Genomic DNA, 12,168 nt, shown 5'->3' with positions numbered 1-12,168 from the left:
TGAATTATATATTATTTATTTAATATAAAAGGGGAAAAAGCAAACATTAAAATGATATGCCACTGAAAAAGTCCAAAGTGTGAAATGAAAAGCTTATATTTTAACTTCAAATGTTCACAGTGTTCCTACCTGAATTTCATGTGAGGACAGAAGCAGGTCTCCATCCGTGGCAGCAGTGACGTGCCTCGCTCTGCTGTCACCTTGGATCTTTCCCGCGCGCGCTCTCTAACACGCATCATTTTCACGGGCTATAGCGCCGCTCAGTGGATCTGATTCCTCTCTACTCGGTTACATAGTTTATGAGGACCTTGGAGGACAAACAGAAACGTCCTGTCCTTTGCCCGCTTCTTTTCTTGTTTAAATGAGTGCATTTGTAATAGTCATTATGTCTAGCAACTATAATGACCCTCATAAATGTCATTACGCGTGATGTTTACGTCGTACGCGGACCACGCGGTGTTTACTGAAGTGTACTGCTGGATGCAAGTAATATAGTTGAGAAATGAGGTGAGTATAAGCACCTGTTTGTATCCTGTCCGAAAATGTTATCAGAACAAAGTCGTTTTGATGCTACGGAACTTTGGATGTTTACCGTACAAACTGTTTGAGCTGCCTGTGTCCAGCCTACCCATTTTTGGGCCTCACATGCTAGTTAAAATTAAAATGTTGCCTAAGTTCGCAGCTTACTATATGTAAAAATGCTAGTAATTGTAATGGAAAAGTAATGGAAAAATGCTAAAACCTGTTAAATGGTAAATTTACAATATATTGCCTTACAATATATGACAAAAGAAAGCACACACACACACACACACACACATTAGCTCTACATTTTAAAAATAACATCGATCTAATTATTGATTTTATTGTGTGTGGCTATATATATATATATATATATATATGATTGCCTGCTTAATATATTTAATTAACAGGCAATTATATACACACTTCTATGGTGATGTTGTTAAAGCTGTTTTTATTTTGCATTATAATTTATAGTTAAAGGGACATTCACAGATTTCCCTGTGTAAGCTGTCACATTTATAGTTATTTTCTTCTTTTGTTATTATTCATCTATATTTGAGTGTTTTATGATACATGCTACAACAGTTGCTTAGATAATGTTTACTGCATCATTTTAGTGTTGTGCATGTTTTAGTGTCATATGTATTATCCAATTTTGAATTTGACTTTTTGAGAGTTTTCGAATTGTGACATCTGTTTTATTATTTGGTTTATCTATTTTACTATAGGGTTTACAAAAACCATATAGGCTACTTATTTTGAGTTTAAAAATTTAGGTTGTATATATGATGTAAAATGCACAGTCTCCAAAATGCCATCTTGTAATGCTTGTAAAATTATCATTGTGTTTTTAACGGTAACATTCTGGCAATCATAGTTGCATGTTTTTACTGTACATTTAAGAAAAAGGTGTAGTTTTAGAGACATATTTAGGCACATATGGCCACTTTCACAAATGTGTACACTAATGAGATGGAAAAGCCTGCATTTTATTGTTTCTGCTCAATTGTGTAGGATTTATTTTACACAGTTAAGGTGGATAAATACGATACCTTATGAAGTGCTGCGTTTTTATTTTTACTGCTCATTTTGGCAGTAAAATCAGCCGTAAATCGAGGCTACTGGTGTAGGATGCTTAAAACGTCTCTTGTGAATTGCCAATTTGGCCACTCAACGCGAAGCTACTGAGTATAACGTAAAACTATTTACATGTTTTGAAAACCCCTAAAACTTGGATATTTTCTTGTATACCATAAATCGGATTGTTTTTAAGAAGGGCAAGAGGAAAAGTCTTCTGGAGTAGAACAGTGTGTGTTCTGACCTGCTTGAAGAGTGAGGTTTACCTTGATTAGCTTTGATTGATTAATTAATAACAGATCATTGAACATGCATGCTGAGATCTAACTGATTACTGGCCCTGTGTTAGGGTGGGGGTTTGCTTGAATGCTTGCTGGGGTTGTAATTGTGTGCAGCTGGGTGGCCGGTTGCTTTAGGAGTAATGGAGAGAAAGCAAGAGAAAAGAGAGAGTGGCCTCCTGCTCTTTGAAGCAGCCTGTCGCAACACGTCCGCCTGATATCACCTCTCTCTGACACCTCGCCGTACAGGATGAGACCGCACAGATTTAATGGTTTCAAGCCATATGTTGAATAGCATTGTGGTGTGTTTGTATACCTGCTCACTGAAATAAGAGCCTTGTAGGAAATTTTATCTGATGATTTGGGAATTTTAGCAAATGTTTGGCCAATATGCATATAGTTTCGGTTATTATTACTTGATTATTTCGACTTAGGCCAAATGTATTTATTTATTTTTTTAAACCTGCAATGTTTAATTGATTAATTGATATTTAATATTCCATTTTATAATTTAGTGATGTCTCCTCTTCATAGTCGCCACTAAATAACATTTCAGGCATTTTTGGGCAATAGAGCGCCTGTGGTCTGGTTTCTCTGGGTTTGCTTTGTATTAGATCAGTGTCCTTTATCTAACATGGCTCTGAAAAGATTTGCCTTTAAAGGGATAACAGTCTGTTTAAAAAGGCTCAGCGACGTGTTTGAAGCTCTAAGTGCAACAGAGGAGGGCCGGAGATTGGCAGTCTTCAGGATGTGTGAAGGAAGAACAGGCGAATTGCTTTCTTTCCTCACCCAAAAGGGGAGTATGTGGCCAAGCTTGATTATCCGAGATGAGAGAAAAGGATTGTTAAGTTCTAAAAATCTCACACTAAAGTTGTCCAGCGTAGCATAAGATGTAGCACTCCTCCTTTCTAGTTTTCTCACTCTTATTTTGTGATTGCATGGTTCGAATTGTCTCATTTTCACCTGAAAATTATGTTTGTCAATAATAATTGCATTTTGCATATTGAAATTCCAATATTATTACGTGCATAATGTTATTAGTCGCCTGCCAACATTTAACGCTATAACCAAAAATATTCCAACATCATCAGGCAGCGGTTTGCCAACTGGCTAATGTTGGACATACAACATCTGGTTTGTTCAGCATTAATTCATATCAAAGGCAAAATGGAATTCATTTAAGTGTGCGATTGATCAATTTGGCAAGTATGCTGATGATGTTATGATAGATTTGTTTTAAATGCTTTTTGTCACTCAACACAACCATTGCCAAAATTGTGCTTCATGATTAGGCCATTGTAAACTCACTACGCCTAATGAACACAGACTACTCGCAGCGTTTAGAGCAAGCTAGACTGCTCCGTTTGTGAATCTCTGCATCGCGACAGCCTGGTAATAACACAGCTGTGGCGTTATGTGACATCTCCAAGCATGGATCCAGGATCTTTGCTCCCCAGGTTTCGGGTGCCACTCAAGCCCTCCCTGTGAAAAGCTGTTTTTCATTTGATGCTCCAGCCGTTGGTTATTGTCAGCATATTCGAGAGGTCCTAAGTCCCGAAATGAGTCCTGTATTATTTTAGACTGGCTTGAATATTGCACGGCGGGAGGCTGAAAATGAGACCTTCCATCAAAAGATTGCCTGCAGCGCGTTCTACTCTGTGCAGCATTCGGGAGGTCTCACACAGAGAGAAAACACACTCTTTGACCACACAATTATATATTTATTATCAATTCCTTTGATGATTTTTTTTCCCCCTTCTCCACTTATATTCTTTACCTGATTTTGGTAGCTGAAGTGGGCTAGAATGGAAGAGCTTCTAAGCTGCAGTAAGAATGTGGGCGGCCTTGTGGTTTTGGGCTGTTAAAAGATTAGAGAAAATGCAGACAGCTAGTGCAGGCGGAATCAAGTGAACCGTAAAATAAGGTGTTTTCTCACCTCCCTCGACTCAGGTGCACATCTCAGACAAGGTTTAACAATCTCGCAGTGCCTGTTTTATAAATGAATGAACCGTAGCAGTTGTTCAGCTGCAGACGAATGAAGGGTTCACCAGAAGGGTTCCTAATTCATATTTGTTGTAAGACAGCGCAGTGATTGTACTGCTGCCTTTTTTTTTTTTATCACTGGCCATTTATCACAGTTGATATATAGTCAAGCAAGATATATATGATCAGAAGAGAGATCAGGAAATGCCACTATCCTGATTCGAACTTGCATTACCCGCAAGAGCACCACAGCTCAGTATGTTGCAGGCTAACCACTTGGCCACAACTCTGACATCCTGTTTTGAGTTTTGAACGCAAAGTTGTGTAGCCTCTTTGTTTCTGCACCGCCTGTGAACTTAAATTCTGATCACATCATTGTTTCGTGATATCGAGCTGCGGAAGACTGCTGTGCACAAACATCTCTGTATTATCTGTAATACATCAGAGGTTATTGTAAGGTTTTCTGGGTTGAAATTGATGGATGTACAACAAAACAATTGACAGTGTTTGTTAATTCTCCAAAGCTTGTCTCTTTTACCAGGAACCAACAAAGCACTTCAACAAAGATTGAGGTTTGTATAAAAAAAAATTACTTTTGTTTGTCAAGTCATAAGCCTTGATAAGAATAGAAGAGAAGAATACATGTAGGACAAAAAAAAAAAAAAAAATAGCTGCCATATTCCAGAGCTACTCATTTAAATTTCATGAAAATGCCTGTCAGTGCTTTACAATATCTATTGACCTATTGTAAAGGCTGGTTTCGAATTGGCTTCCGTTAAAGACAGGAGATGCCATTTGCATGGAAAAGTCCTGCTTTCAGCAGGGGAAAAGTCAAACAACAAAACCTTGGACTTAATCAAGGCGACTTCAACTGCCTGCTACCTTTGGGACGGATCCATATCTCTTTTCCCTGGAAGAAATGGTGATGATGGCAGGCAGAAGTGTCCTTTGTGTCTAGTGAAGATATCGAGTGTTTGAAGTGTTAACGCGAATACTAAGCCTCTGGGGCGAGCGGGTGAAGGCAGCGTGTCACACTACGGGATGGGACTTGGATCTTTACTTCCCCTCTACTGACCTATGACCATGGCTGGTTTTCAGGGTTGCGCTGGTTCCCAGTCCTCCGAGGCAGTGTCCGCTTTGATCAGATCACAAATTGCAGTAGAAAAAAAATGTTTTGTTACCACATGCTAAAATATATTTTTTCATTTTTAGATAGATAGATAATGAAGCGTAAAATATATGAGCAAAAATACATGTTTTTCAGATATACATTTCCAATATTTTCGGTAGCACTTTAGTTTAGGGACCAATTCTCACTATTTACTAGTTGCTTATTAGCATGCATATTACTAGCATATTGGCTGTAATAAAGCACTTATAAAGCACATATTAATGCCTTATTCTGCATGACCATATTTTATATCCCTTAATCCTATCCCAACAACTACCTTACTAACTTTTAATAAGCAGCAAATTAGGAGTTTGAGGCAAAAGTCAAGGTTGCGTGTGTTTTGTTACTGGCGGCTCAACCCTAGATGGGAAGTATGTAACAGTGTTTATTTATAAATGTATATGTTTTTAATTGAAAATATGGTCACACTTTATCTTAAGTTCCAGTTATCGCAATTGACAAAACATTACCTATTACCATTACCTCGGTAAACTCCTAATTTGCTGCATATTAATAGTTAGTAAGGTAGTTAAGTTTAGGTATTGGGTAGGATCAGGGATGTAGAATATGGTCATGCAGAAAATGTGCTTAATAAGCAGCCAATATGTTAATAATAGGCATACTGATAAGCAATCTATTTACTAGTGAGAATTGGTCCCTAAACTAAAGTGTTACTGAAAATATTGGAAATGTATATCTTAAAAACATGTATTTTTGCTCATATATTTTACGCTTCATATCTTGTTAAACAAAAGATATTTGTTGAACACTCTTACAAGCACCTCGTGTTTACAAGTTCTTTTGTGCCACTGTTTGTGTAGTGGCCAAGCTGACATGATCCATTGAGGCCACACATAAAACATCTTGCCATCTGCACTCCAAGCGTGGTTTTCGGCAGCATTCCCCCATCCTTGCTTTTTCCTGCCTGTGTGCAGCCTGACCCCTCTCTTTCCTTTTCCAGGCTACAGTGGCCCAATGCAAAGAAGCTTTCAAAGGCACTGTCTGCTCAAATCAAGTCAGGGGCCCTTTTTAGACTCGGCTCAAAGATCATAGCAAGTTGAAGTCAGGGAGGAGGATGACCCTTCCCTTCAGGCTTGATCGGATCTTGGCCCAGTCAAAGCCGGTAGGGTTGTGTCTCTGTGTGGCCACGTCTCTATGGGACCGGGCTGTGTGATAGTGGGAATGAAAGAAGGCACCAGCCTGAGCTGCAGTATTGCCGTGTCAGGCCCCATGTCCCTGCGGTCTCCCAGAGCAAACGGGGGAGGCAGAGGACACAGCCAGCGGGGCTGCGGGCCCGCAGCCAGACCTACAGACTGTGACATGTCATACCAGGGCTGTCCTAGTGCTTTTACTTCTGAACTTTGGGATCAGGTCAGGCCTGTGATGAAGGGCAGACAAAGAGGGAAGGAAACAAAGGACCACTTAGAAATGCTGAATATTCAGCAAGACTGACATAGTTAAAGACTTATCTGTAGTTAATAGAAACATTGAATTGAAGCACGACAAGGATTGGGTTACGAGAATATAACCAATTCCATTATATATTTATTTTTAATCCACACCAAATGATGTTGTTTTTAGACTTTTTTTAATGAGTCAAAAAATACAGTGCAATCAATGTAGTCAGATTCCAGAAAGTAGTAGTTCTTTTAGTCTATTAAAAATACAGTTTACAAGTAACCATGGGACTTTTTGTAGTATTTAAAATATATAAATATATTATGTATTTTTTTTGTTTGTTTTCTTAGATTTCTTAGATTTAATATCCATTAAAATACTCTGATATTGTTCAATTAAGTAATTTAGGTGAAAAGTCAAGTGTCTTTTTGCTCATGATTGCAGTCAAACCAGAAGACAGACGACAATTTTTTGAGTCCATGATTGATTGATTTAACAAAAAATAAATAAAATTTGTGTGTGGTCACGTGGGGGTGCAAAAGTAAAAAAAAAAAAAAAAAAGTAGTTTTCCCTCCTAGTTGAGAACCACTGGTGTAAACGCAGTTTTTGAAGGAACTGTTTTAAATTTATTTTTGAAATGTTGTCGTCATTTGGCAATCGAATTGTTTTTTATTTTTTTTATTTTCCTCATCTTATCCTTTTCCATTCCTTTTTGTTGCTCAGCCATTTACTTTAAGTGACTGGCAACGCATTTTTTTTTCAGTGCGTGTTTCCTGGAAATTAAAGCCATGACCTTGCTAGTACCACACAAGTTTGAGGACATCCTAGCTGGGGTTTGAGCCTAGAGCTTTACCCGCTGTGCCACACAACCGTCTTTATTTCAATAAATATATATAACGTCGAGTACTATTAGCATTTAGTCGTACCCCATGTTCGGTCGTATTCACCTGCAGGGACAGGCACACCATGTATAGATGCAGTAAGACAGTGTAGGACATTGTTGGCTCACACGAGTTTCACTGCTGAGCGCAGGCATTAGTGTGCAGTCTCATACTTCAGTTGTGCATAGATTAAGCCCATCAAAGCCAGCCACTATGCCAGGCTTCTCTTCACTGTAAATTTAGCTGCAGGTTGTGATGGTGGGAGCTAACAGTCCTCATGTTGACACATAGGATTACTCCCTCTGTGATTTTGACCCTGTCCCTGCTTGACTGGTGCAAAAGACACAAGCCCATGCGCACACGCTCCCAAAAACACACACATACGCAAACACACTCTCTCTCTCACCCGAGATCAGTGCATTCATTAAAGCTAACATATTGGCTTAAAGACGGCCTCTCTTTACATAAAGGCATGCAGGTTTTGTGTCGGGCCCAGTGTGTGAGGTAAAGGGCTGAATTTTAAACGTGACAGTGCCTCGCCTTCCCATTGACCCCGCTGAAAAAGCTCAGTGATCTCATTCTCCGCTTCACTAGAATGCTGCTGATTCTCTCACTCGCAATGTTACCCTTGCTTTTAAGAGAGCCTCTGTAGAAGCTGACAATAGCATATCACTGCAGGCTACTTTTCTCTGTGTTCCCTTAAAATAAGAGTAGAGGGAAAATGGCTTAATTCGTACGCCTTTGATATGGAGATCCAGGCTGACCTCCTGTTTAAGCGCTTCAAAGAAAGAAATTAACTGCCAGAAAACATAATCCATCTGAATATGTGCAAACTTCAGACTGGCGGGAGGTACGGTGAGAGCTGCGTCGCAGCTTTGTGCTCAGCCGATCGTTTGCGAGGACTTGCAAGTTGGTGTTATTGTTGCTAATTTGTTATTATTCATCGTAATGACTTTTGTAACCCAAAGCTGATCGTATTATGCTTGTAGTCATCAGATTCTTTCGGGTTTAGAGAGTTTATTGGCATTACCTCTAAGTGAGATCATAATGATATGTCGCTTGTATAAACTATTCGATTTAGATTACATCCAGCGCTGTGGTGATCTCCCTGCCCCCGTAGCCCGTGTCCCAGCAGGGGATAGCGGTAAAGTGATATCGCTAGGCTCCGCTGTGTGTAAACCGACACTGAATTGTCTTCAGGATTGGAGACCTGAGGTCAGGAAAGGGCAGGGAGGTAACTGCCAAGCATGAAGGACGCATTATACCATCGACTCACATGGATCAAAGGCTCAGATCAGATGGACTTGAACTGCTATACCGCAGCCGAGTGTGTAAAGTTGCTCTTCAGGCTCTCTAGAACAGAGGATGTGAACATCCTGGTCCATCCACTTCCATCCTCTCTGCTGTTTTGGGACAAACAGAGTTAATAGTGTGTGTCTGAGACATTTGACAACAGTTCTTCAGGGGACTCAGGCGGTCCGGGAAAGAGGATACCTTCAGCTACCGCAGTAGCCGTATACATAACAGCGCACACAATGGAGAGTGTTTGACTCAGGCAGGATTTTGCCTCATTTCCCGCACTGAATGAAAAGAAGATTTAGCGTCAGCTCTTGTATTTTCAGTCGTGGGAATTTACTTTTATTTAGCGCTTGGGGAAACGTGGTGTGCCTTTAAGTGGTATTTCCCCTTCGGTTTTAAACGCAGGGGCACGTACATTAAAGTGACACCACTCTCACCAGCAATTGACAATGTTTTTTTTAAGCATCACAGCACCATACCAGTCAGGTGAGCATAACTAAGCAGTCAGTGTTTTGAGAGACCCTGCAAAGGTGTTTTAGACAATGGTTATTTGTTGTCAACACATTGCTCTTTCAGGACATATCTAAAAAAAAAAAAGGCTCTTCTTTTAAGTCGTATTTTCTGTCATCACTGTCCATAAATCATTAGAGATTTAACAGGACGCTCTAAAGATAAACTTTTGTGAGGATGTATGGCATGAAATGTGTAAGTTATTTTTGACTCTACACAAAAAATAAGAAATAATTACAAATTAGAAGAAAAAAAAAAAGTTTGGGAAAAAAAAGTGTTTTCAGTACTTATTCAGCAAGAATGCATTAAATTGTCAAAAGTGACAGTAAAGACCTTTACAATTTTACAAACAACTTTCATATATCAAATAAGTGCTGTTCATTTGAACTTTCTATTCATCAAAAATAAAAAATAATCCATTGCTTTCAACAATGATGATAAGAAATGTTTCTTGAGCACCAAATCAGCAAATTAGAATGATTTCTGGAGGACCATGTGACACTGCTGTCTAGAGTAATGGCTGCTGAAAAATCAGCTTTCTTATTACAGGAGTGCATTACATTTTTAAATATATTAAAATGGAAAAGAGTTGTTTTAAATTGAAATAATTTTTTACTATTACTATAGTATTGTTTTTTTTTTTTTTTTTTATCAAATAAATGCTGCCTTGCTGACTAAAAACACAAGCACAAATGTATTTTAAAATTGTTACTCTGTTTCAGTATTTAAGCTTTTTATTTGCATAATGTAGACTGGTATTAAAAGTGTAGCTTAACATGAAATTCTTAGCGTGGCCAAAACACAGACATTATCCTGAGAGACCCAGCCTTAGGTCAGAGGTGAAAAGTCACCCTATTGTCTAGTCATGTTTCATTCCCCATCACTGTAATGACCTTTAGATGGAGACATCAGTAAATGGAGGACTTGTGATACCTCTGCATTGTCACTGGCAATATGGTGAGATGGTTATCAAAACGGCCTCTTTTGGCCACCCTTGGCCTCTGACATGGCCCTTGTCATGTGGAGGGACAAATGGTTTCATTTTTGCCCTTTGCAGAATTTAGCTGGAGGACAGGATGATGAGACCTTCAAAAGATGAGGGCAATGTGTCACTCAGAGGCATTTCAAATTTGTGCATTTATTTTTAAACTGTAATTAGTGTAATATCCGCTGTAGATAGAATGAGAATATTTAATGAGCAGTGGCTGGTTAGAAAAGATTCTGTAAAGATCAGTTAGTTGACCTTTTTGAATACTAAATGCACTCAAATAAAGTTTTTTTTTTTTTCCTTTTAAATTTTGTTTTTTTTTAGTTGATTAAATGTTAAAAGAATCTTTGACAGAGCTGATTATAATGCGTTTTATTGATTTTTTTTTTTTTTATGTCTAATTTACACCAACAACTTCTCTACTCCATTCTAAATAAAGACACTATTTTTAACATACTCACTGCAATAAATTGAAATAAATAAGCCGTTTTAGGTATATATGTAGATATTCTTTAGTATAATATGTATTATTTACCTGTTTTCAAGTATTGTGGTGCGCAGTCGTTTTAAATGAGGATGATTTATGGTTCATGAAAGGCTTTTACTAATGAAACCACACAGGGAGTGATTCTTTTGGTCATCTCTCTGGCCCAGCGGTTGCCAATTTAAGTCACCTGATCAAAAGCATGTTTACACTATCGGTGACCTCAAAGGTCAGGCCCACTGTGATTTGGCCATTTTAAATTACACCCCCTCATTTTTTATCTAGGCAGGTAGCCTGTATGAAAGACCAGCGCAGATCTACCATTAGCAACAAGAAGTCAGTATGTACCACACATTTTGTGCATTTGTGATCTTGAGCTAAAGAGAAATGCCAGTCTGTTAGGACACACATATTGCTTTTTCATATTTCTACATTGGCACTGTATATGCAGTGTATATATGGGTGCATATATGCATATATAATATATACTTAGTATTATATTTTACACATGTATAATGATGCTGGAGTTTTGCACCAGTGTCACTTTGCATTATATTTTGCATAAACCCATTGGATTTTTAAAAGAGGCCCATTCATTCATATGCCTCTGCCACACACACATAACCAGATGCCATTATAATGATTTTTATCTACTTGAGGGATAACAGTGGGTGCTCCAGTCTCATCCCTTTCATGCAGCTATAATTACTCTGACCAAGTCAAAACCTCTGTCTTAACCCACCGATGCCCCTACATGGCAGTGGGCTGCCATTTAGTACGTCAAGGAGAATGCTATCATCACTAGGCTAACCTCACAGTCCCCTGCATTGTACAGGAACCCTGCTAACAGCCAGAATCCCCCGAGTCAGTCTACCTCCTGCCCATTGCTGAGCTCTGCTGTTCCGCTGCACCGCTGCTCCACGTACCCATTAACCACTATTACCAGCTCAGGCCATTTCATGGTCAAAGAGCATTTCAGTGCTAGTGTTTCTCGGGTTCCCTGGGGCTATGAAATCACCCAAGTGTCTTTAAAGCATGTGAATGCTAAAGCTACATTTTCAGTTTTTTGCACTCTGACTCTGCATGATCAATAGCGTCACTCTAGTATGAACTGCACACTTTGTGCTCTTGCACAGATTGGGAATGTACACAGTGTATGTATGTTTGCTTCAGTCTAGTCTAGGACCTATGTTATTCACAGCTCTCAAACATGATCTTGTAGAGCAGCAGTTCAACAGGCGGCACGCAGACCGCATGGGGCCCTCAAGCCATTTTCTGTGGCCTGTGTGATGTTTGTCATTGTGCCAACCACAATTGCAGTAACCGCTAACATGCCTCCTTACCCTGTTCAAAAACGTTAGTTGAAGTTAAGACAACTATGATACTCCGCAAAATGAGAAGATGGACACTTCTTGTGTAGAAGTCTCTGGTAAATGCAATTTAACTGTATGTTGTTAGGTCTGCTGTGCTGAGTAGAATTTATCTCTCACTAAATAAAAAAAAAAAAGCCTTTTTTTAAGATTTACACAATTTAATTGTAAAATTCCATCAAATTGAATTGAATAATCCATGAG

The 12,168-nt window shown here is 38.9% G+C and overlaps 1 long non-coding RNA gene across 1 annotated transcript in view; it reads left to right on the top strand.

The window, feature by feature from the left end:
- Positions 1-260: 260 nt before the first annotated feature.
- The window catches only part of LOC131524361 (uncharacterized), a 36,107-nt gene continuing 24,199 nt past the window's right edge, over positions 261-12,168 (top strand). The window contains exon 1 of the long non-coding RNA XR_009266971.1: positions 261-507. This is a non-coding gene — a long non-coding RNA (uncharacterized LOC131524361). The remainder of the gene's footprint in view (positions 508-12,168) is intronic.

Source organism: Onychostoma macrolepis, chromosome 18 (genome assembly GCF_012432095.1).
Source record: "Onychostoma macrolepis isolate SWU-2019 chromosome 18, ASM1243209v1, whole genome shotgun sequence".
In the NCBI taxonomy this organism is placed as follows: Eukaryota; Metazoa; Chordata; class Actinopteri; order Cypriniformes; family Cyprinidae; genus Onychostoma; species Onychostoma macrolepis.
The sequence above is the reverse complement of the archived record's forward strand: the minus strand, read 5'-3'. Positions and strand labels throughout refer to the sequence as shown.